This window comes from Equus caballus, chromosome 20, assembly GCF_041296265.1.
Source record: "Equus caballus isolate H_3958 breed thoroughbred chromosome 20, TB-T2T, whole genome shotgun sequence".
NCBI classification, from domain to species: domain Eukaryota; kingdom Metazoa; phylum Chordata; class Mammalia; order Perissodactyla; family Equidae; genus Equus; species Equus caballus.
Genome location: NC_091703.1, coordinates 50,839,997 through 50,865,355, shown reverse-complemented (window position 1 = coordinate 50,865,355; position 25,359 = coordinate 50,839,997). Strand labels below are relative to the sequence as shown.

At 37.7% G+C, this 25,359-nt stretch overlaps 1 long non-coding RNA gene across 2 annotated transcripts in view; it reads left to right on the top strand.

The window, feature by feature from the left end:
- The window catches only part of LOC138919548 (uncharacterized), an 86,982-nt gene that overhangs the window by 905 nt on the left and 60,718 nt on the right, over positions 1–25,359 (top strand). The window contains exon 2 of one of the 2 annotated variants that reach the window (XR_011429791.1): positions 807–1,020. This is a non-coding gene — a long non-coding RNA (uncharacterized lncRNA). Of the gene's footprint in view, positions 1–141; positions 1,021–25,359 lie in introns of those variants that run through there. The other variant, XR_011429790.1, reaches the window with a different exon arrangement.

Genomic DNA, 25,359 nt, shown 5'->3' with positions numbered 1-25,359 from the left:
TTTCATAGATGCCATTTATCAGCTTGAGAAAGTTTCCTTCTATTCCTAGTTCATTGAATGTTTTTATCATGAAGGGGTATCGGATTTTGTGAAATGTTTTTTTCTGCATCTGTTGAGATGATCATGTGGTTTTTGTCCTTTATATTCTAGTGATGTGGTATATCGCATTGATTTTCAGATGTTAAACTACTTGATCATGGTGTACAATTCTTTTTATATATTATGGATTCTGTTTGCTAGTACTTTATTGAGGTCCTAAGTTTCTCTGACATTTTTTGTATTACTCTTTCAAGGTTCAAAGGCTCAAATTCTCAACTGAGACTTCTGTTGGCTGATGCTATGCCTGACACTCATGCCAAAGCTGTCAGAGGGCTGGGAATGACAATCTTTTTTTGGGGTAGTGAGGGATGGAGCCTCATCTCTACTTTAAGATTTCCCTCAAATAGGAAAAATATTTGCATACTAGACATCCAAAAAATGACAAATGCTCATTATATCATTCCATACAAACATCCACATTTTGGACTTCATTATTTTGTGTTATATATTGATACTCATATTTATAAGGCTACAGTGTAATACCATGAAAGGGTGGTTTTTGATTTCATAAAGTGAATTGAATCATACCTTGTTCTGCATTTTCACTTGATGTGCAACTTCACTGGTGCCTCCAGGCTAACAGTAGGCATGGGGAGAGGTTTACTGCCTAAATTACAGATGCCAGTGGTAGTGCGGGGGATGATTTTTGGGGGATTGAATGTATTTCAAGTGCTAAAGAGCCTCCCTCTCTACTTTTCTTCTCAAAGCCATTGCCTGCTGCTGAGTGAAGACGGTAACAACAAACCTCAGGAAAGTCAGAGTTCTCCTCTTCTCCTCACCCAGTTCCTGTGCTTCTGTATTAAAGCTTCCTCTTTATGCCATCATTCCGCTCTCAACACACGTACTCAAGTGTACTGGCAAAGCAAGTGTGGAAATCCTCACCAGCCCTGGAACGGCACTTGGAGCATGTGTCAGAGAGAGGTAAGTGCCACAGCTGAGCTCTTCTAGAACAGCGAGAGATCACTAGTCGAGGTGCTCAATGCATGCTTGAGGATTGATTATCTTAAGTTCCATGATTTAACACAGTGCTGCCTTCCCAGAACACTAGCAAGAGCACAGGACGTTTCATATTGTGCTGAGCAGAATTCACTTTCGAGCCTAGATCGCAAAACCACCAGCCCTGGAGCTGAGGAGCTCTCCTCTGTTACCCTTCAGTTTATACTCTACTGAGGGCAAGGCATCGCTGATAATTGGACACATTAATCTTTTGGTGACAGGGGAATGTTACTTAACATCCAGCCTGTCTCCCAGTGTGCTATTCAGAGTGAATGAGCTCATTCGCTGATTATAGAGGAAGGCAAGGTAAACGTGCTCTTACGTTTTAAATTAAATCCTGCATTTTTTTCTTGGAAATTAATTTAAAACGATCATGTAAGTGTTTATTTGATTGAAGAAATGCTTTTGAATGCTAGAGAGACATCAGATGAGGATTTCAACATCAAGATGGAACAGGCCAACAGGGTCATGACTGGGCCAGGAAGCTGCTGGTGGCAACTGAGAGATGTTGATAAGACACTGACCCTCTGGGGACAAATGCTGGGATTTATGGGCATCGTCGCATTCTGATGTGAAGAACAGGGAAGTGTGAGACTGTGAAAACCCTTTTAAGGTCATTTACAGTTTTTTGAAAACAGTGTCAAGTTCACATTTAGGCCAATAGGAGAAGCCTGTTCATGCAATGGGATTTGAAAAAAGTGAAAAATGGTCTCTGAACTCTGTGAAACCCCAATACTTTATCCTTAATGATTCTAATTCCATCATTCAGAGACATTTTTATGGGTTTCAGGCACAGCTCTTCAGTAATGCTCTTTTCAAGTTCAAATATTCCTAGGAAAGGAGACATGTGAAACCATAGTCAGCTTTTCTCTACTTAATCTGAAACACTTACTTTTTCCCCCTCATTTATTTAAGGCATCATTATTTGGCATCTGCCACATAGGATTTTCTTGGTTTGTGTGTGTGTGTGAGATTGAGGATACACAGAAAACTTACAGAATGTTTCCTCTTTAGAGCTCACAGTCTAGTTAAGAAAATAATGCCTGTGCATAAATAACTTTAATGTAAGGCATGCAGTGAAATGTGCCTTGAGCAAAGAAAAGGTAGATTACAGAAAGAAGAGAAATTTCCCTTATTCTTAGGTCCATTTACTAATTTAAAACTTTATTCAATAAATATTTGTTGAGCCATGCTTTGTGCCAGGCACTATGCTAGACACAGGTGAAAAAAACAGGCATATTCTCTTTCTTCATGGAGTTCTCAGTCAAGATGAGAGACAGAAATTAAATACATAAGGCACCATTGCATACATGGTTACACTGTGTGGGTTAACTCCAGATAAAGGAAACAGACTGCCATAAATAAGGGTAGTAAGATGGCCTTATTTAGTCTGGGATGCTGGGCAAGGCCTCCCTGTCAAAGTGACATGAGTGAAGATCCAGTATTGAGGAGTTAGCTGGACAAAGATTGGGATAAGAGCAGAGGGAACAGTACTTGCTAAGGCTTAGAGTAGAAGAGAAAACAAAACAGACAAACAAAACCCCCTTGTCATGCTGGAAAGCAGAAATCTGGCCAGTGGAGTATAGGAATCAGGGAAGATGAGAGCAAGAGAAGTAAGAGACCAGCAGGCAGGAGAAGGATACAGGGAGGGGAAGTATGCGGAGGGAGCAGTATGTAATGGAACATTGTGGAAAGTAATAAAAGAGGGAGAACTTTTCCCTTCATGGCAGCTGGGGTAAGAGCACTGAGTGACCATGTCCCTAAAAATGGAAATTATGTTCATATGAGAATATCGTGAGTGTTTATTAATTAATTAAAGTAGGTAAAGTACCTACTAAGTGTCTTGGTCTATAGTAGCTGCTCACCAAATCTTGGCTCTCTTTGTTTCTCCCCTCCAATTTCCCTCACTTCATTTCATACTCTTGCTTTCATTCTTCTTTCTGGAGAAATGAGGAGGCATAGCTGGATAGCTTAGTGGGGATCCGATGTTGTTGGACATCTAAAGATAGGGAGGTATACAAAAATGGGAGCAGGAGGTGGCTGAAGGCAAATTGTTCATCTTATTGAGGCCTTGGGTGGCAGAATGTGCAGTAGTTAAGACCATGGGGTTTGGAATCTGGAACTTCACTCTGGTTCCTACTAGCTGTGGGATCATGATCAGCTAAGCCTCATCTGCAAAATAGAGATGAGTATCTACATCAATAGGGTTACTGTGAGAACAAATGTAACAAGATAATGTATGTCAAGTACCGAGCACAGGACTCAGCACATGGTGTGTTAGCTATTCAGAGCTTTACCAGAAAGTGATCTTTCCTAAGTGATACCCTCCTTCTTCTTGTGTATGAACTGGGCATGTCTCTCCTTCATGGATCCTTCTCCGTGGGCCTCAGGAAACTCTTATCTGAGTCATATGGCTTCTAAGAAACAATAGTCCCAGCAATTATGTTTGGGGGAAGAAAGAGAAAGGAAGCAGGAAGAAACAGACAGGTGGAGAAAGAAGATGACTTCAGAGGAATTGCTTAACATCCCTGTTTCAAATTTGCAGGTGTTTTATTTAAATATATCTTTGATTTAAAATTTTTTTTTAGAACAGTTTTAGATTTATAGAAAAATTGAGATGATAGTACATTGAGTTCCCATATTTCTTCTATTATTAACACATTACTGTGGTACATTTGTTACAATTAATGAACCAATATTTATAAATAATTGTTAGCTAAAAATCCATATTTTATTCACATTTCCTTAGTTTTTAAAAATTTTAATTAATTTATTAATTTATTTTTGGATGTACATCATATTTCAAATTCTGTGTACATTACGTCATGTTCGCCACCTGAACACTAATTATAGTGCATCCCCTCACATGTGAGCCTAATCACCCCTTTTGCCCTCCCCACTCCCCCTTCCCCTATTGTTACCACCAATCCAATCTCCAAAGCTATGTGGTTTTTTTGTCGTTGTTTTTATCTTCTACTTATGATTGAGATCATATGGTATTTGACTTTCTGCCTCTGACTTATTTCACTCAGCATAATACCCTCAAGGTCCATCCATGTTGTGACAAATGGCCGGATTTCATCGTTTCTTATGTCTGAGTAGTAGTCCATTGTGTATAAATACCACATCTTGTTTATCCATTCATCCCTTGATGGGCACCTAGGTTGCTTCCATGTCTTGGCTATTGTGTATAATGCTGTAATGAACATAGGGCTGCAAGTATCTTTATGCCTTTGTGTTTTCAAGTTCTTTGGATAAATACCCAGCAGTGGGATAGCTGGATCATATGGTAGATCTATCCTTAATTTCCTAAGGATACTCCATACTCCTTTCCATAGTGGTTGCACCAGTTTGCACTCCCACCAGCAGTGAACAAGGGTTCCCTTCTCTCCACACCCTCTCCAACATTTGTTGTTTCCTGTCTTGTTAATTATAGCCATTCTGACCGGAGTGAGGTGATATCTCATTGTAGTTTTGATTTGCATTTCCCTGATAGCTAATGATGTTGAGCATCTTTTCATATGCCTGTTGGCCATCCGTATGTCTTCTCTGGAGAAATCTCTGTTCAGATCTTTTGCCCATTTTCTAATTGGATTGTTGGGGTTTTTTTGTTGTTGAGCTGTATTCTTTGTATATTTTGGATATTAACCCCTTATCTGATATATGGTTTGCAAATATCTTCTGCCAATTGTTAGGTTGTCTTTTAGTTTTGTTGATGGTTTCCTTTGCTGTGCAGAAGACTTTTAGTTTGATGTAGTCCCATTTGTTCATTTTTTCTTTTGTTTCCCTTGCCCAGTCAGACATGGGACTTGAGAATATGCTGCTCAGACCGATGTCAAAGTGAGTACTGCCTATGTTTTCTTCTAGAAGTCTCATGGTTTCGGGTCTTACATTCAAGTCTTTAATACATTTTGAGTTGATTTTTGTGCATGGTGTAAGGGAATTGTCTACTTTCATTCTTTTGCATGTGGCTGTCCAGTTTTCCCAACACCATTTATTGAAGAGACTCTCCTTTCTCCATCGTATACTCTTGGCTCCCTTGTCAAATATTAGCTGTCCATAAATTTGTGAGTTTACTTCTGGGCTCTCAATTCTGTTCCATTGATCTGTGTGTCTGTCTTTGTTCCAGTACCATGCTGTTTTGGTTACTATGGCTTTGTAGTATATTTTGAAATCAGGGAGTGTGATACCTCCAGCTTTGTTCTTTTTTCTCAGGAATCCTTTGGCTATTCGGGGTCTTTTGTTGCTCCATATAAATTTTAGGATTCTTTGTTCTATTTCTGTAAAAAATGTTGTTGGAACTTTGATAGGGATTGCATTGAATCTATAGATTGCTTTAGGAAGTATGGACATTTTAACGATGTTAATTCTTTCAATCCAAGAGCACGGAATATCTTTCCATTTCTTTGTGTCTTCTTCGATTTCTTTCAACAATGTTTTATAGTTTTCGGTGTACAGAGGTTTCACCTCTTTGGTTAAGTTTATTCCTAGGTATTTTACTCTTTTTGTTGCAATTGTAAATGGGATTGTATTCTTAATTTCTCTTTCTGCTACTTCATGGTTAGTACATAGAAATGCAACCGATTTTTGTACGTTGATTTTGTATCCCACAACTTGACCATATTCCTTTATTATTTCCAAAAGTTTTTTAGTGGAATCTTTAGGGTTTTCTAGATATAAAATCATGTTGTCTGCAAAGAGTGACAGTTTCACTTCTTCTTTTCCAATGTGGATCCCTTTTATTTCTTTTTCTTGCCTGATTGCTCTGGCTAGGACTTCCAATACTATGTTAAATAAGAATGGTGACAGTGGGCATCCTTGTCTGATTCCTGTTCTTAGAGGAATAGCTTTCAGTTTTTCTCCATTGAGAATGATATTTGCTGTGGGTTTGTCATATGTGGCCTTTATTATGTTGAGGTATTTCCTTCTATACCCATTTTATTTAGAGTTTTTATCATAAATGGATGCTGTATCTTGTCAAATGCTTTCTCTGCATCTATTGAGATGATCATGTGATTTTTATTCTTCATTTTGTTAATGTGGTGTACCACGTTGATAGATTTGCAGATGTTGAACCATCCCTGCATCCCTGGAATGAAACCCACTTGATCATGATGTATAATTTTTTAATGTATTGTTGTATTCCATTTGCTACTATTTTGTTGAGGATTTTTGCATCAATATTCATCAGTGATATTGGCCTGTAATTTTCTTTTTTTGTATTGTCTTTGTCTGGTTTTAGTATCAGGATAATGTTGGCTTTGCAGAAGGAGTTAGGAAGGCTCCCCTCCTCTTCAATTTTTTGGAAGAGTTTGAGAAGGATAGGTATTAAGTCTTCTTTGAATGTTTGGTAGAATTCACCAGGGAAGCCATCTGGTCCTGGACTTTTTTTGGGGGGGAGGTTTTTGATTGCTGTTTTGATCTCCTTACTGGTGATTGGTCTATTCAGATTTTCTACTTCTTCTTGGTCCAGTTTTGGAAGGTTGCATGTTCCTAAGAATTTATCAATTTCTTTTAGATTATCTAATTTGGTGGCATATAGCTTTTCATAGTATTCTCTTATTATCTTTTGTATTTCTGAGGTGTCCGTTGTAATCCCTCCTCTTTCATTTCTGATTTTATTTATTTGAGCCTTCTCTCTTTTTTTCTTGGTGAGTCTAGCTAAGGGTTTGTCAATTTGTTTATCTTTTCAGAGAACCAGCTCTTGGTTTCATTAATTTTTTTTAGTCTATTTCATTTATTTCTGCTCAGATTTTTATTATTTCCTTCCTTCTGCTGATTTTGGGCTTTGTTGTTCTTTTTCGAGTACCTTTAGGAGCACTTTTAGATTGTTTATTTGGGATTTTACTTCTTTGTTGAGGTAGGCCTGAATTTCTATAAACTTCCCTGGTAGAACCGCTTTTGCTGTATCCCACAGGTTTTGGCATGTCATGTTTTCATTTTCATTTGTCTCCAGGAATTTTTTGATTTCTTCATTGATCCAATCGTTGTTCAGTAGCATTTTGTTTAATCTCCACATTTTTGTGGCTTTTCTGACTTTCTTCCTGTAGTTGATTTCCAGTTTCATACCTTTGTGGTCAGAAAAGATGTATGGTATTATTTCAATCTTCTTAACTTTATTGAGACTTGTTTTGTGGCTTAATATGTGATCAATCCTGGAGAATGTTCCACGGGCATTTGAAAAGAATGTGTATTCTGTGGTTTTGGGATGGAATGTTCTGTATATATCTACTTAGTCCATCTGGTCTAATGTATCCTTTAAGGCCAGTCTTTCCTTATTGATCTTCTGTTTGGATGACCTATCCATTGGTGTAAGTGGAGTGTTAAGGTCCCCTACTATTATTGTGTTATGGTCTATTTCTCCTTTTATGTCTGTTAATAATTGATTTATATATTTAGGTGCTCCTATGTTGGGTGCATAGATATTTACAAGTGTTATATTTTCTTGTTGGATTGTTCCCTTTATCATTATGTAGTGCCCATCTTTGGCTCTTATTACAGTTTTTGTTTTAAAGTCTATTTTGTGTGATATAAGTATTGCTAACCCCGCTTTCTTTTCTTTGCTATTTGCATGGAATATCTTTTTCCATCCTTTCACTTTCAGTTTGTGAGTGTCTTTTGATCTGAAGTGTGTCTCTTGTATGCAGCATATACATGGGTCTTGTCTTTTTATCCATTGGCCACCCTATGGCATTTGATTGGAGCATTTAGTCCATTGACATTTAAAGTAGCTATTGATAAATATGTATTTATTGCCATTTTGTCACTTTTTTTTTTCTGGGTGTTTTAGTAGTTCTTCTCTGTTCCTTTCTTTTCCTCTTGCTCTCTTCCCTTGTGGTTTGATGGCTATCTTTAGTAATATGTTTGATTTCTTTTGACTTACCTTTTTTCTTGCTTGTTATAGGTTTCTGATTTGTGATTACCATGAGGATCCTATTTAATATTCTATGCATATAACAGTCTATATTGAGTAGATAGACTCTTTAGCTTGACCTCTTTCTAAAAGCTCTACTTTTTCACTCCACTCCTCCCACATTATATGTTTTTCACATCATATATAGTCTCTTGTTTAGTGTGTATCTATCCATTACCCTCTTATCATTGAAATAGGTGATTTTAGTACATTTGTCTTTTAACCTTCATGTGATCTTCACAGGTAGTTGAACTGCTGCCTTTATTTTTACTTTACAAGTGATTTTATTGCCTGGTTTTTTGTTGTTGTTTTTTGATAATTTTTTTTATCTCTATTTGTAGTCATTGCTTTCCCACTTAAATAAGTCCCTTCAGCATTTCTTGCAGAACTGGTTTCTTGGTGATAAACTCCTTTAATTTTTCCTTATCTGGGAAACTCTTTATCTCTCCTTCCATTCTGAATGACAACCTTGATAGATAGAGTATTCTTGCTGTAGGTTTTTTCCTTTTGGCACTTTAAATATGTCATGCCATTCTCTTCTCGCCTGTAGGGTCTTGACTGAGAAGTCCGCTGATAGCCTGATGGGCTTCCCTTTATATGTCACTTGTGGCCTTTCTCTTGCTGCTTTTAGGATTCTGTGTCTTTAATTTTGGATATTTTAATTATAATATATCTTGGTATGGGCCTCTTTGAGCTTATCTTTTTGGAGCTCTCTGTGCTTCCTGAACTTGGATGTCTGTTTCCTTCCTCAGGTTAGGAAAATTTTCCTCTATTATTTCTACAAATAAATTTGCTTCCCCTTTGTCTCTCTCTTCTCCTTCTGGGACCCCTATAATCTGAATGTTAGCACACTTGATATTGTCCCAGAGTTCCCTTACACTGTTCTCTTTCTAATTCTTTTTTCTCTTTTCTGTTCTGCTTGAGTGATTTCCTCTAGTCTTTGGTCTAGCTCACTGATCCATTCTTCTGCATCGTCTACTCTGCTATTGAGTCCCTCTAGTGAATTTCTCATTTCAAGTATTGTATTCCTCATTTTGGATTGGTTTTTGTTTATATCTTCCAGTTCTTTGCTGATGTGCTCACTGTGTTCATCCATTCTTCTCCACATGTCTGTGAGCATCCTCACGATATTTTGTTTGAACTCTTTGTTGAGTAGGTCATAGTTTATGTTTCACTTAGTCCTTTTTCTGGGGTTTTGTACTGTTCCCTTGCTTGGAAAGTATTCCTTTGCCTCCTCATTATGCCTCTTTCTCTGTGCTATTTTCTTTGTATTAGGTGAGTCGACTATGTCTCCTGATTTTGGAGAAGTGGCCTTATGTATAAGATGCCTTATGAGGCCCAGCAGTGTGCTTCCCTCTCATCACCAGTCCATAAGAACCAGGAGTGACCCCTTTGTGGGCTACTTGTGTTCTGCTGTGGCAGGGTTGCTCCTACTGCAGGTACCCAGGGAGTCTGATCTTTCCTTCCCTGGCCAGCTGTTTGTAAATCCGGTTTGGGGAGCCTCAGCACTGTTGGCTACAAAGTCTATCAGCACACTCCTACTGCAGTTTTCCTCTTAATTGGGTTGGTACCCAGTGTAGCTGGTTGCTAGTCTCAGGGGCGTACAGTTGTGATAGGCCTCAGGCCAACAAGTCTGTTGTCAGTTCTCTTAGGAGTGCAGCTGGGTGGGGCTAGCCCTTGGCATGGGGGCACTCAATTGTTTCAGGCTTTGGAAGGTGCAGCTGATCCTTTTTATGGCTATTTGTGAAGCACACATCTTCTGCCGCTGATAATTCTCACCCCCCACAGGACCACATACACCATGAACACAGTCCTGGCCTGTGCACACTTCTCAACCCCCTGGAGCATACCCTGATGCCACACTGCAGAGGCCCCCACCTCTCCACCAATGCCCCCCACAGTTCACCTGGTCCTCACACAGGCCCTGCCCCACAGAGGCAGACACCCTTCCTGCCTGTAGAGGATCAAGGCACCCAGTCAGTGCAGGCTGAAAAGTAGCCTGAGGGCTTGCTGTTAGGTGGGGCCAGTCCCTAGGGTGCGTTGCCTGCCCTGGCTGAACTGGATTAAATCTGTGCTCTAGTGGGCGTGGCAGACCCCTGGGCTAACAGGCCAAGGGATGAACTTCAATGGCCCCCACCTGGGTCTGTATCAGCACGCCTGGACCAGCTCAGAACAATGGCCCCCACCAATGTCTCAGTCTCTGAAGAGGTCCCTCCTCTCACCAAGATGCCCCCAGATCCCACCAGGTGAGTCTCGTTTCACCAAAGGACTGTCAGCCTTCTCTCTGGTGATTTTAGGTTGCTGCAATGAGTGAATTTGTGCGTGGGCCGTTTAAGACTCGGGTCTTTTCGGCTTTCTGCCCGATAGCTTTTCTGGGGGTATACTCGCTGCAGTTAATAGCCAGCAAAGCCAGACAGTAAGACCCCTGTCTCAGTTGGGCTGAGTCTGAAGGATCCTTATAGCGGTATCGGCCCTGCTCCAGACCTCACTCCTCCAGGGAGGGCTGCGTACCTTAGGGTGGCTCCTGCCTGGCCAGCTGAGAAGCTCCGCTGTTCCCAAAGGTGGACTTTTTCCTCTCCAGCAGTAATTACTGCCTCTTCTGCCTTTGTCAGGACTGTCCCTTGTTGTGGGGGTTCTTTTTATCCAATTTTCAGTTTTCAGTCCGGGGTAATTCTTCCAAAAATTGTTGTAACCTGGTTGTGTTCATGGGAGGAGACGAGTTCAACATCTGCTCACACCACCATCTTGACAAGATCCCTCCTTAGTTTTTACTTAATGCCTTTTATCCTTTTCTGGGATCCCATTTAGGATATCACTTTACATTCCTGGTCATGTCTTCTTAGGCTCCTCTTGACTGAATAGTTTCTCAGACTGTCTTTGTTTTTTGATGAGCTTGACACTTTTGAGCACTACTATTAAGATAATTTGAAGAATGTCCCTAATTTGGGATTTGTCTGGTGTTTTTCTCATGATTAAACTGGGTTGTATATTTTGGGGACGAACACTACAGAACTGAGGTATTTTTTTCATCACATCACATCAAGGGTATATACTATCAACATGACTTATCATTGTTGAAGTTGAGGACAGCAAGTATCCTCTGAGGGGACTGCAAGGGAAGCAACATGCAATGAGCATCTAGCCAGGTGTGTTTTGTTTATCACCTCATTTAATGTTCTCAATCATTTTATGAGGTATGTTTCAATCATCACCATTTTGTAGTTGAGGAAACTGATATTGAGAGAAGCTGAAAAGCTTTCCTACCCCAGCATGTAAAATACAGACTGAGTATTCAGAAGACTCAGGTCTGTCTGACGCCAAAATCGGCTTTCTTTCTACTACGCTATTTTACCTTCCTTGTAATTGGGCAAGATCTCCAGTGCTGGTGGGGTTTGAGATTTATCTGAGCAGAATTACAGGTGTCGTGTGATATGCCCCTTGATAAATTGAATAGGAAACATGTGGCTTCTTTGATATTGGATTCAGATGCAGTTGTTACCTGGACACACTTGTCGGTAATTTAAGGGTACACTTCATCCTAATTTAGTGTAAGGTGAGAGCTCGTTTATGAATTGAAGCTGGTGAGTACAGAGGAAATAAAACAGGCTGAGGTGAGAAAATATCATGTGCAGTTCCCATAAATAGATGAAATTCCTTAAATTTGGTCTCAAATTTTGATAAGCAAATTGATGAAATATTCAGAGGAAAATAATCCTATAATTTGCTCATGCCAATTCACTGTTTTAAGTAAAAGATTTTTTGGTGCCAGGAGTGACAGCAGAAGGACTGACTGTGAGTCACTATTTAAATGCTCTGGGCACTATGTTCTGTCTCCCTGGCAGTATTAGTTTGATCAGTGAGGCAGTGATGTCCAGGGAACACATGTATAAATGAATTTCTGAACCTCATTTCTTTCTAGGCCAGATGCACCTGCCTTAAACAAATTTTAATGTATTGGTTACAAAATAGAAAGATGTCTCATCTCTACTAGATACAAACTTTACATAAGCATTTAATAGAGATAGCCTAGAATAGTGTTGATATCAGGGATACAGGAGTTTAACTGACCTCGGACTGAATCATACAGATACGGGTATCGGAAATGACTATAAGTGGGACAAGGTTCACATCAGAATTTTTGAATTAGAATTGCAAAAAAATATTAGCTCAGCTGAAGCTGGGGCTCCATTAGCTGATGTGCTAAAGGGTTTGGCATGTATAATTTTGCCTAAGGGCAGTTGGAATTCTGTAACAGACACTTAGTTGTCTGCTAGTTATTTTCCCCATACTTGTTGGTCATAATATCCCAGATTTCTTTTGGAGAACAACCCTCGTTCCCAACCCTGGTCTCAAACTTGTAGTTTCAAGAGTGGATTCTGATTGGTTTAAACAAATCAGGATAGCCCTCTTCATAATCACACTGATTGGTTACAGATGAGTAGGTGATTTAAAAAGATCAACTTGCAGTGTAAATCTCAGGAATTTTATTTGAAATGATGAGAATGAGATTCTTCTGGTGTTGAGAACAGAAGCTTAGAACAGCTGCAGCCACAAGGGAGACAGCATGGAGTTTGGAGTTGTTGGGGGACCATATGGTGGAACCCTAGAATGGAGCCAAATCTGAGAAAAGAGAATAAAGTGGTAAATTCTGGAGATGTATTTTGAATTCAAGATCAAGCTGGTGCCTGAAGTCAGGTGTCAGACATGAGTAAATGAACCACATTTTTTGTTTGTTTAGGACTGCTGCATATTTATTTGTTTGTTTGTTTTCTATTTGCACCTGGAAGATTCCTAAATAATACAGGCCCCGAATTCAGCCATAACACAAGGATGAATTGTGGGGAAAATGAGAAAAATAATCACCATGCAAGTCACCGTAAGTGCAAAGGGTGCTTGGTGTGTGTGCACATGCTACTGTGGAGCCTAGTGAGACCATGCTAGAACACTCTAACACCTTATGTACTTTGTGCATCGCCTCCCCTTACCCCTGAAGGACAAAAAGAGCAAGGGTGAAACCGATTCAGTAAGGGCTTAATAGGCACTGCTATGAAGTCCCCTCTGGCAGGAAATGCAGAGATGGAGAGAGGAAACTGGAGAGGTGGAACAGGGGTCAGTAGTCAAAGTTTGTTGCTACGGAAATGGCCAGGTCCTGAGAAGATAAGCAGAGCAACAGCAGAGGGACTGCAGCCTGATTCTATGAGGAAACATACACGGAGGAATCTTAGAGGGAAGTTATCAGAAGCTGCAGTCAAAGCTGCTGGGGCGTAAGTCGCCTGCAGGTTACACATAGAAGCATCCCTGAGGTGACTGAAAATATTTTGGAAGTGAAAACTCTAAAAAGGGAAAGAATATATATCTGTCAGCAAGGTGGGTTTGGGTATTTACCAGTCCCACATCCCAGAGAGAGCTTGGGATAGTGCGAACCCCTCAGGTTCACCAGACACATTCTGTGGTTGATCATTTTCATACTTCAGAGCATTCAGTCTCCAGACAAGAAAGGCGGTGCATCTCAGTATTGGAAATGTCAGTTTTAATCAATGCCAGGAATGCTCTCTGGAGATTTTTAATTTGTAAGTCTACCAAGGGATTAGATATTTATTTGAGGCCACTGTTGCCTACTGTGGGGGCCCTAGTCACCAGTCAGGAACCTGAGTTTTAGGTTCGGCTCTGCCTTTAATTAGCTGGTCATCTGAACTCCTTGGGTCTCCTTTGCCACTAATTAGTTATATATCCAACTAGTTACTAGTTGAATAAATTTTTAAACCTCCTTTGTTTCTTTTTTGCTGCAAAATGTGACCAATAACCAATATATCACAGAGCTGTTATGAGGATTGAAGGCAGTAATATATGTAAATCCTTTAGGACAGTGCCTGGAACACAGAAAAAAAGACGTGAAGTGAGTCTACACATCTCCCCAAAGTTATGATTTTTGGACAGGAAAGATGAAAAAACAACAACAACGAACAAACACATAGATACAGAGAACAGATTGGTGATTACAGACTGGGGAAGGGAACAGGGGAAGACTAAAGGGGTAAAGGGCCACATGTGTGTGGTGATGGATGGCTATGAGACTTTTGGTGGGGAACATGATACTCTATACAGAAGTCAAAATATAATGATGTACACCTGAAATTTATAAAATATGATAAACCAATGTGACCTTGATAAAAAAATAAATTAAAAAAAGATATGTGAACATTAACTACTACTAGACTTCTTATGAGTGAGAAATCCAAAATCCAATAATCTTCAGCCACCCAAATGACCCCCCAAAGATGAACCCAGTACCTTGCAAAGAGAGGTTTAGCTGGATTGTCTTCCTCAGAAAGATGTAACAGTTAGTATTCACAGCAACTGGGCTCCAGGCAGGGCAGTGAGAGGTCAGGATATCTGTGGAAAGAATGTTTGAATATAGAAATGGCCCATTTCATCATCTATGATTTAGATCCATCTATAGTCTGTGTATTCATGGAGGTGTCTTTGGTGCTAGCTGGTCTTCTCCTCTAATTGAGTGGAAGTTGTCTTTTGATATCAGGTCAATCCTTTTACTTATGTCATCTCTTCTTTAAGAAATTGAGGTTCATTGAGGCTCAAATTCTTATTTCCCTTTTGATGATATAAACATGTTTACCCCATTCGTTTACCCCATTTCTGAGGATTGTTTGAGCCTTCAACTCGTCTCTCTTTTAAGATCTCATCTTCTCACATCTCTCCTGGGGCATTACCTTTTAACACACCTCTTTTCTGTATCTTCAGCCTTTCCCTCTCGTCTGGCTTGTTTCACTTGGCTATTATCCATGTCCTTGATAAGAGATCCATTCTCTGTCACCCAACAGTTCTTCCTTCTTACGCAAACTTCTCTCCATCTCATTCACTCTCTGTCATCAGTTCTTTCTCACTCCTCATTTACTCCATAACCCATGGCACTCTGCTTCTGCCCTGATTGCAGAAATGAGACTGCTCTTGTTAAAGGCATTACTAATTTCCTGATTAGAATTCTGTTGGACATTTTTCAGTAATTGCCTTCTTGGATTGCTCTGTTTCATTTGCTACTGTTGATCTCTTTTGACTTTTCAAAATGACATTCTACTTTGACAGTCTTAACACCACAGTCTAGTTTCTCTTGATACTTCTCTGCCTATTTACCCTTCTGCCTTCTTAGTGGGTTCTTCTTTTTGTATTTTTTAAAAAATTTCCTATTCTCTAAAGTTTCTCACTCAACCTGCAGCTCTTAGCATGTACATACATTCTCCATGTGACCACCAAAGGGATTCACTTAAAATTGGGGTTTGATAATACCACTTGATTGCTTTAAATCCTTCAATAACTCCCCAAGGAAGAACTCTTTCACGTGCAAATATTGTCCTCTATGATCTATTCCTTGCCTAACTCTGTAGCCCCACGGCTCTTCATTCTCTGCTTTATAATTTTACAATCTGGCAATTTAGTGCTATTCATAGTTCCCCACTGTACATTCCCACTGTTAGAGCTATTGTTCATAACACCCCTTCTGCTTGGCGTAGCCTTCTCTACTTTGCACTCGCCGCCATTCTTTGCCTGGTTAACACCTACACATCTTCTTGATCTCAGCTCAAGTACATATTCAGGAAGCCCTGAAACTTTATACCCCCTGAACAACAGCTTGGGTCTATGAATAAACCTGGTGTCTCAGATCTTGCTGATGTGCTTCCTGCCTATCATGTTTAGACCCCAGTGGCCTGAGTTAGGGGTCACTTCCTAGTGCATCTATAACACACATGTATGTCTCCATCAGTATAGCTATCTCAAAACTTTATTTATGGGTATGAAATTTATCTATTTATGGGCCCATATTCTGCATAGATGATAAGTTCTTTGTGAGCAGAAGCTATTTATCCATCTTTGTATACCCTGAGCCCAGCAGAGTGCCTGGAATATCAGTTTAGTTAATCCTTTGTTACTGTCTGCCAAAAAGACTTCTTAGGAGGAAATCACCTCTCTTTGTCTCATTCTGGCAGAAATTTTTGAATTTGATAACTGTTAAATTTTCTCAGACATATTTATTTTGTGCTACTTATGAAGATTAAAGGCTTTGAGAATCTAGATAAGAAATGAGAGATTAGGTAAAAAATAAAATAGGTGAAAAGATATACTATATTCTATAGATTAATATTATGAGAATCCAAGATATTTGTTTTACTCTGGAATGCCAAAACTTACTAAGAGTCATGACATAGTGATTTTTCTATTTATTAAATACTATAGGTAGTACTTCTAATATTAGACTCCATGTGACTCACGATATAGGAAAAAAGTTTAAGTTCCTTTAAGTTTCAGTTCAGTTTTCTTTAGCTGTGTGCCTGAGAAACATTCAAAGAATGAACAACCTGGATTCTCCCACTTTTCATCCCAACTTTATACCCTAGGACTTACCTCAAAGTCAGGACAAACTTAGGACTGTGTATTTAGACAATAGGTAGCTCTAAAGTGCAAAATGTGTTAGAGCTCTCTAATTCATATCCACATTCTTGAGTTACTTGATAACTGGTTATTAGACTTACTCTTAATATAAATCGCAGAAAGGAGATCAACTACTTCATCTACACTTTGGATAACCTGAGTCTGTCCTACTTTCTTATATACCCCAGCATTTACATATGGGTACATTTTCTTTAATTAAAGACATCATAAAAGTCAAGCTGAATGCCCCAGAGATGTTACTAATGGCGTAACTTTCAATTATTAAAAATTCTTCACAAAACCTGTGGGACTGCTTTTACATCCATGATTTTTGTTAATGCACTGCAACAAAGGGCCTCTTTCTTGTGATTCATTAGTTCTTTCACCGCTGCTGAATCTCCTTTGATTGCTATTTTATTCATGCACCACTGGGATGCATTGCTGCCAAATGAAAGAGGATGTCAGAGGAAAGAAACAAGATTCTGTCCCTAAATCACCTGGGGCCTTCTCTAAAAAATCAGGAGACTGGCCCTAATAAAATATTACAGGAAAACCAAGTTGGGTAGACCCTGGTATCACCTAAAAGCATCTCCCCACAGGACAGAAATCTCTTCCACAACTTTATTAAGTGCTACTGGTTCAGCTCTCGCCTGGATATATCAGTGAGAGAGAACATACTTGCTCATATATGCATATTTTCTATACATATTTTAAGTGATTGCTTAATATATATTTTATTTTATATTCTATTTATTAGCTTTACATTATAACTTTAAACTTTTCTCAAGTCTACATGGCTTGCCCTTCTCCCTTCCTCTCTTCCATTTAACAGGCATCAAATTTTAACACCAATATTAGTTTGGGGTCATACACATGTGCACCTGAATCTTAGCCCTAGCACTTCTTACTGAAGGTCATTAGCTGTGTTACTTAATATCTCTAAGCTTTAAGTTCGCCTTTGTAAAATTGGGATAATATTGATTACCGAGTTGTTGTAATAATTAAGTTTGATAAGTACACACACATTAGTTGTATACCTCTTTCCTTTTCTTTGATCTTGGGTATCCAGAAATATAAGACCCTGTTCCTGACCTCAAGTTGCTCAGAGTTTGCTGAAGAAGAGAGATGACAAGCATTGACTAGTATAATGTAAAGTGTGTTACTAGAGCTATACACACAGTGTAGCCTTTCTGTACATGTTCAGGCTCATCAGACTACCCATAATTATCAAAACATAACTTTAAAAATTGCAAAAGTTGTATCTGTGTCTGTATGTCATGAATCTCAGAAATTAAAGATAATCAAAATGAAGGAAAGGAAAATCATACTCCACTCTAAAGACTGTTGACATCTTGTGGTATTTATTTTCAGATATTTTTCTTCTGTGTGCTATATTTATATCAACATGTTATATCTATATATCGTACATTTGTAAATAAAGGGACTCATATTAAACACTGCATGTTGTAACCTTGTTTTTGCCTTCCACAATGGACTATGACTTGTTTTCCAGAGCCACAGTTTATAAATGCCCTTTATTTTTGGCCCAAATGCTGCATTTTAGATATTCTCATCCCCTACTTTGTTGTTTCTGTTTCCTTCTTCAAGGCATCCCAGAGAGAATTCAATGTTCTATCTAAGAGGTAATTCTTGCCAGGATTTGGTTGTGGCATATTGTGGTAGCAGCGTGCCATCAATTTTGGTTCCCAGAACGCTAAATGTTAACTTTCCACATCTGCTGTGCTGCTGGACCCTTGGCAGGAAAAATTAAATATAGGACAAGTTCCCCCACCCTCTTTAGGACTGAAGCACTTAAAACACAGTGAAAAGAAAGTGTAACCTCTTTAATCTACACTTCTAAAAAATCTCATTAAGTGATTCCATTAGTTTATATTCTAAACTAATGCTGACAGAAAAAGGGCTGAAGCTTTCTTTTTCATAGTCTATACAAAACAATTCTTACAGAGAAAATTAATAACATAAACATGCCCAGAAAGGGATAATTTAGATTCTTGAAAAGACATTTTTTCATATCTTTGGGCACTTTATTTAGTTACAAACATCATTTATATACGTATATTTTGGACACCTCATTTTCTCACCTCATGCGCCTACTTTCAATAAATTCACCCTGATTCCCACTCAGAGTGGGCTGGAGGAAGGGATGCATAGTTCCGTGCAGCCCTCCTGTCCTCTCTCCTCTCCCTCCTTAGGGCTCTCCTCTCCTTGCTATTCCACTAAAATTCTGCTAAACGTGATAGGCAGGAAGCACATGAGCAAGATCTGAGACGCTAGGCTTATTCATAAGACCCAGGCTGTTGTTCAGGGGGTATAAAGTTTCAGTTATGCAAGATAAATTCTAGAGATTTGCTATACAATGTAGTGTCTAGAGTTAACAATACTGTGAAGTGGGTGGATCTTCTGTTGTGTTCTTACCACAAGAAGGATGTATGGGAGGGAGGGTGGAGGGGAGAGAGAGAAAAAGAAAGAAAGGGATTAACAGGGATATTTCAGACACTAAATTTGGATATCTTACTTTCTAATCTTTTATTTTCCTAATTATTTTACAGAGCTGTTCAAGTAATTGCCAAGCTGTAGCTTCAAATTTTCCCTCTTTCCTTAAGTAAAGTTCTCTTCACATCATTTTTTTTTTTTTTTTTGCAAATGCAACTATTTTTTCTCCCTTTCTAGTGGTGGGACATGGGAGAGAATCTTCCCTTCTCTGTTTCCATCCCTTCTCTTTTGGCATTCTCTTTGACTTACAGTTATCTTATTGATGAAGGATCCTTCCAGGCCTGTCTGTGTTTGGATTAGGAACTTCTTTGAAAGCCAGGATCTGATCCTTTCTTTCATTTTTTGTTTCTCTGACTGTGCTTTACACAGAGAGCGTTCAATATATTTTGGTTGAAAATGCTAACTGACAGACCAAAGTTTTAAATGTCAAAGAGAATATTTTATTGTATTGTACATAACTCAAAAGGCCTTTGAAGACCAGAAATAGCAAACAAGTGAAGTCACTGAAGACTCTTTGATTCCCAAAGAGAAGTCAGAGCTACGTTAAATATTCCTGTCAGAGAAACATCTGGGATGCTGTGCAATGTTTTTCTTCCTTACAACTAACTGCAGGAGAAATTTGGACTATTTCTATCATATATTAAGGAAATAAGTAAGACATGCTGAAATATGCAAGGTCCACCCCTACAAAATCTAGGTACTTGACTTAAAGGCAAAGGGTATTACTATCTGCCAAGAGAAGAATGTAAATAAAAAATAAAAAGAATAAGGATGTTGACTCATAAATAAACTTCAGGATCTTTTCCCAGTTTGGACCACATGTTCAGAAATTCCAATAAATGATGTGTGTTGAGATATGCACTACAGCCAAAAAGCAAATCATGGACCTGCAGTGTTCCCCAACCCCCTCCACTTACCTATTGTTCTTTGGCTTTAAGCTACTTCTCCTAAATCAGAAAACAAGTTTCAAAAGCCCCATATTTCATTCATCAGTCCAAATGAAATGGCTTGCCTGCGTGTCAGTTTGCTGGGGCTGCCATGGTAAAGTACCACAGATGGGGTAGCTTAAACAGTAGAAATTTATTTTCTTGCAGCTCTGGAGGCTAGAAGTCTAAGATCAAGGTGTCAGTAGGATTGGTTTCTTCTAAGGCCTGTCTTCTTGGCTTGTAGATGGCTGTCTTTTCCCTGTGTCTTCACATGGTCTTCCTTCTGTGCATAGCTATGTCCTAATTTCTTTTTCCATTTTATTTATTTATTTTTTAATTGCAGTAACATTGGATTATAACAATATATAGCTTTCAGATGTACATCATAATATATTGTGAATTCTGTGTAGATTACATCATGTTCTCCATCCAAAAACTAATTATAGTCCATCCCCTCACATGTGAGCCTAATCACCCCTTTTGCATCCCCCCACCCCTGTGGTAATCACCAATCCAATCTCCATTGCTATGTGTTTGTTTTTATCTTCTACTTATGAGTGAGATCATATGGTATTTGACTTTCTCCCTCTGACTTATTTCACTCAGCATAATACACTCAAGGACCATCCATGTTGTGACAAATGGCCGGATTTTATCATTTCTTATGGCTGAATAATATTCCATTGTATGTATATACCACATCTTCTTTATCCATTCATCCCTTGATGGGCACCTAGGTTGCTTCCAAGTCTTGGCTATTGTGTATAATGCTTCAATGAACGGAGGGGTGCATGTATCTTTATGCCTTTGCATTTTCAAATTCTTCGGATAAATACCCAGCAGTGGGAGAGCTGGGTCATTTTGGATTAGAGCCTTCCCTAATGACCCTGTTTCAATTTAACTGCCTCTTTAAAACCCTCTCTCCAAACACAATCACATTCTGAGGGACTGAAGATTAGGACTTGAACATACTAATTTTGGGGGGACACAATTCAGCCCATAACACCATATTTGATGATACATATTCATAATAACAAAAGCTCTTCTAGACCTTGCTAATAATGATTAATATTTTATACAATTTATTTCAAAAGGTAAATAAATAATCTCCTTATTCTCCATAAAAGTACCTCTGTATAAGGCAAATGAGAGCAGGATTATCAGAATTAGCGTGAATTTAGATTATTTTACACATCTTTCCATTTCATTTAAAGGGTCTGAGTCAATAGTATTCTGTTATTGTCTGTCATTTAAAACTGCAAAAGAATTTGAAATTACTTTTTAAAAATTAAGTTAAAGCTTGCAGGATTTCCCCTTTTATCTTTGCAAAAACATTTCCCCCCAGACTGTGTATCCATGTGTGTTTTGGAGGTGGTTAATACACTGTTTTCCTAGAACATAGTGACCCCTTTGGATTATATATGCACAGCTATTCCCTCTGTATGTACAGTTTTCTTCATGTTGTTGACTGCTTTTTCTCTTTTCCACAGGAACATTATAATTCTAAGGTTGATTCTATGTTATGTTTTCTATCTAATTCTTTCCCTTATGTTTTCCATAGCTGTCCTTTTCCTTACACTATGAGAATTTCTCAATTTTGATTTCCAAATGACAGATTTTATTTTCTGTGGTATCATTTGTGTTCTTTACGGTCTCCAATATATATTTTAACTCTGTCTTTACTGTTTCAGTTTTCTTCTTTTTCTCACGTATGTTAAAAAAATTATCCTACTTTTAAGTCCTAAAGATATGTCCACTTTGGTTATGAGAATTCCACTTTATAAGGATTTTTATTTAATACCTTGGCTAATGAGGCAGTTCTTTAGATTTTTGTTTGTTCAGGTATAATTTAAATAAGATAGAATTCACCTTTTTTTGAAGTGGACAGTCTTATGAATCTTGACAGATTTATGCAGTCAGCCACCACCACCAGAAAGACGGCAAACGTTTCCATCACCCCAAAAAGTTCCCTTGTTTAATCCTATCCCTTCCTCTTCCTCTCTAGCAACTACTAAGTCGATTTCTACTTCTATAGTTTTGCATTTTCAAGAACGTCATAACTGGAATCACATGCTGCGTAGCTTTTGAATCTGATTTTTTTCACTTAGCATAGTGCCTTTGAGATTCATACATTTTGTTGCATATGTCAGTAGTTTGTTTCTTTTTCGTTTAAGTGATATTCCATTATGTGGATGTACCATGATTTCTTTATCCAGTCGCCAACTGATGGGCATTTTGGTTGTTTACAGCTTTTAGCAATTGCAAATAAAGCCTCTACAAACATTTGTGCACAGTTTTATGTCTTCATTGCTCCTGGCTAAAGACTAAGTGGAATTTCTGGGTTGTATCATAACTGCAAGTTTAATTTCCTAAGAAACTGCCAGACTATTTTTCAAAGCGGCTGAACCATTTTGCATTCCCACAGGCAGTGTATGAAAGTTCCAGTTGCTCTGCATTCTTGTCAGTACTTGGTATTTTCAGTTATTTTTAATTTTTAGCCATTCTAATAGGTGTGTAACAGTATGTCTATGTGGTTTTAATTTACATATACCTAATGACTACTGATGTTGAAAGTAAATATCTTTTCATGTTTTTGTTTGCTGTTTGTATCTCTTCTTTGGTGAAGCACCTGGTCAAACCTTTTCCTCAAATGTTTATTGAGTTATCTTCTTATTACTGACTTTTGAGAGTTGCTTCTTTCTTTTTTTTTTTAACCAGTCCTCTACTGTATATATATTTTGCAAATATTTTCTCCTAGTCTGTGGCTTGTGTTTTCATTTCTTTTTTTTTCAAGTAATTTTATTGAGATCATAATAGTTTATAACATTGTGTAATTTCAGGTGTACATTATTATCTATAAATTTCTGAATATACTTCATCATGCTCACCCCTAGTAGTCTAATTTTTGTCCGTCACCATACATATGTGTGCCTTTATCCATTTCACATCTTTCTCAAGGGTAGAAGTTTTTAATTTTGATGAAGTCCAATTTACATTTTTGTTGTTGTTTTATGGTTCTAGCTTTTTGTATTCTGTTTAATAATTCTTTGCTTAATGTATGGTCACAATTTTTTTAGTGTGTGCTTTCTTCTACAAGTTTGCGAGTTTGGGATTTTACATTTAGGTCGATGATTTATTGGGGCTAAGTTTTTTTGTTTTTTTTACTGAGGAAGATTCACCCTGAGCTAAGATCTGCTGCCAATCCTCCTCTTTTCGCTTAAAGAAGGTTCGCCATGAGCTAACATCTGTACCAATCTTGCTCTGTTTTGTGTGTGGGTCATTGCCACAGCATGGCTGCCACCAAATGGTGTAGGTACATGCCCAGGAACCAAACCTGGGCCGCCAAAATGGAGCACACTGAACTTAACCCACAGGCCACAGGGCTGGCGCTATTTGGGGTAATTTTTTGTATGGTGTGAGACATGGAATGAGGTTTTGTTTTTGTTTTTGTTTTTACATATTCATGTCCAATTGTTCCAGCACCATTTGTTTAAAAGATTCTTCTTCCTCCACTGAATCACTTTGGTACGTTTGTCAATAATTAATTGACCATATATGTGTAAGACTATTTCTGGATTCTTCATCTTATTTTATCGAGGTATGGACAAGATAAATAATTTTTCTAATACCATTGCTTTTTGGAATCTTTTTGCTAAAACCACACTCTACTGAACACTGTAGCATTATAATGAATCTTGAAATACAGAAATATGAGTCCTTCCAGTTTGGTTTCTCCCCCCGTGAAATTGTTTTGACTATTCTAGGTCCTATGCTTCTCATATAAATTTTCAAGCAGCTTGAAGACTTCCACTGAAAATCCTTCTGGGATTTTAATTTCCAATTTTTGTTTGTTTTACCCCTCTCTCTCTCTTTTTTTTTCTTTCTTACTTTATTGAATTGACTAAGAGTTCCAACACATTATTGAATAAAAGTGGTCAAAGTAGACATCCTTTTCTTATTTCTGATCCTGGGAGGAATTATCTCAATATTTCTACATTGAGTATGACATTAGCTTTAGGTTATTTGCGGACTTTTTTTTTTATCAGCTTGAGGAAGTCTCCTTGTATTTCTAGTTTTTTTAAGGTTTTTTTTTTAAAATCATGAATGGATTTTGAATTTAATCAGAAGCCTTTTTCCACGTCTATTGAGACAAATGTAGTATTTTTGTCCTTTCTTCTGTTAACATATGATTTACACAGATTGATTTTCAAACATTAAACCAACTCTACGTTCTGGAGATTAGCCCTATTTGGTCATGATTTAATTTTAATATTTTGTTATGAGAGATATTGCTGTTCATTTTCTTTTTGGTCATATCCATTTCAGGTTTTGGTAACAGGATCATTCTGGCTTCACAAAATGAGTTTGAAATTATTGTTTTCTCCTCTATTTTCTGTAAGCACTTGTTTAGGATTGAAATTACTTTTTGCTAAATGTTTGATAGAATTCACCAGTGAAGTATCTGGGTTGAAAGAATTTTTGTGGAAAGGTAATTTATTTACATATTCAATTTCTTTAACAGATATAGGACTGTTGGCATTTTTCTATTTCTTCTTGTATAAATTTAGTTAATTTGGCTCTTTCAATGAATAAACATTACTGGTAAGCTAAGTGTGGCATAATTTTTAAAAATAATAATTCCATGTCATTTTTTTTTTTTTGGTTTAAAACAAAAAATTTATTTTCAAAGTTTTTTTCCTCTAACTTGCCTATTTGTATTACTTGCACCTGTTTCTTTTGGATTGTTCATCTTTTCTTTCTTCATTTATATGAGCTCTTTGTAAACTAAAGAACTTAATCCTTCAACTATTATATGTATTGCAAATATTTTTCCCAGTCTTTTGACTTCAGAGTATTTTTGGACATATAGGAGATTTAAATTTTTAATAACTCATTGAGATATAATTCATATATCATACAATTCCAAAGATTTAATTATGTAGTCAAATGTATCAATCTTTTCCTTCTTTGCTTTTGGACCATGTTATTTTTTTAACTTCCCTAGGATATATATAATAGTGTTCCCTCTTTCATTCATAAGACTGATAGGTTGTGCTTTCTCTTTTTGCTTATATATCTAGCCAGGGGAGCTATAAATCTTATTATCTTTTCAAAGAACCAAATTTAGTTTTATTGATTTTTTTCTCTATTATTTTTCTGTTTCCTTTCATTCATTTCTTTTCTTTATTATTTTCCTCCTTCAACTTAGTTTGTGTTTATCTTGCTCTGTTTTCTACATTCGGAAGATGAAAGGTTATATAACATATTTATCATATTTCTTTTTTAATATAAGCATGTAAGCATTTAATGTAAGTGCGAATTTTCCTTCAAGCACTGCTTCTGCTGCATGCCACAATATTTGACATGTTGTGCTTCCATTATCATTTATTTTGAATTATTTAAAAATTTCCATTGTAATTTTTCCTTTGAACGATTTATGGTGGTTTAGAATTGTATTGCTTCATAGCT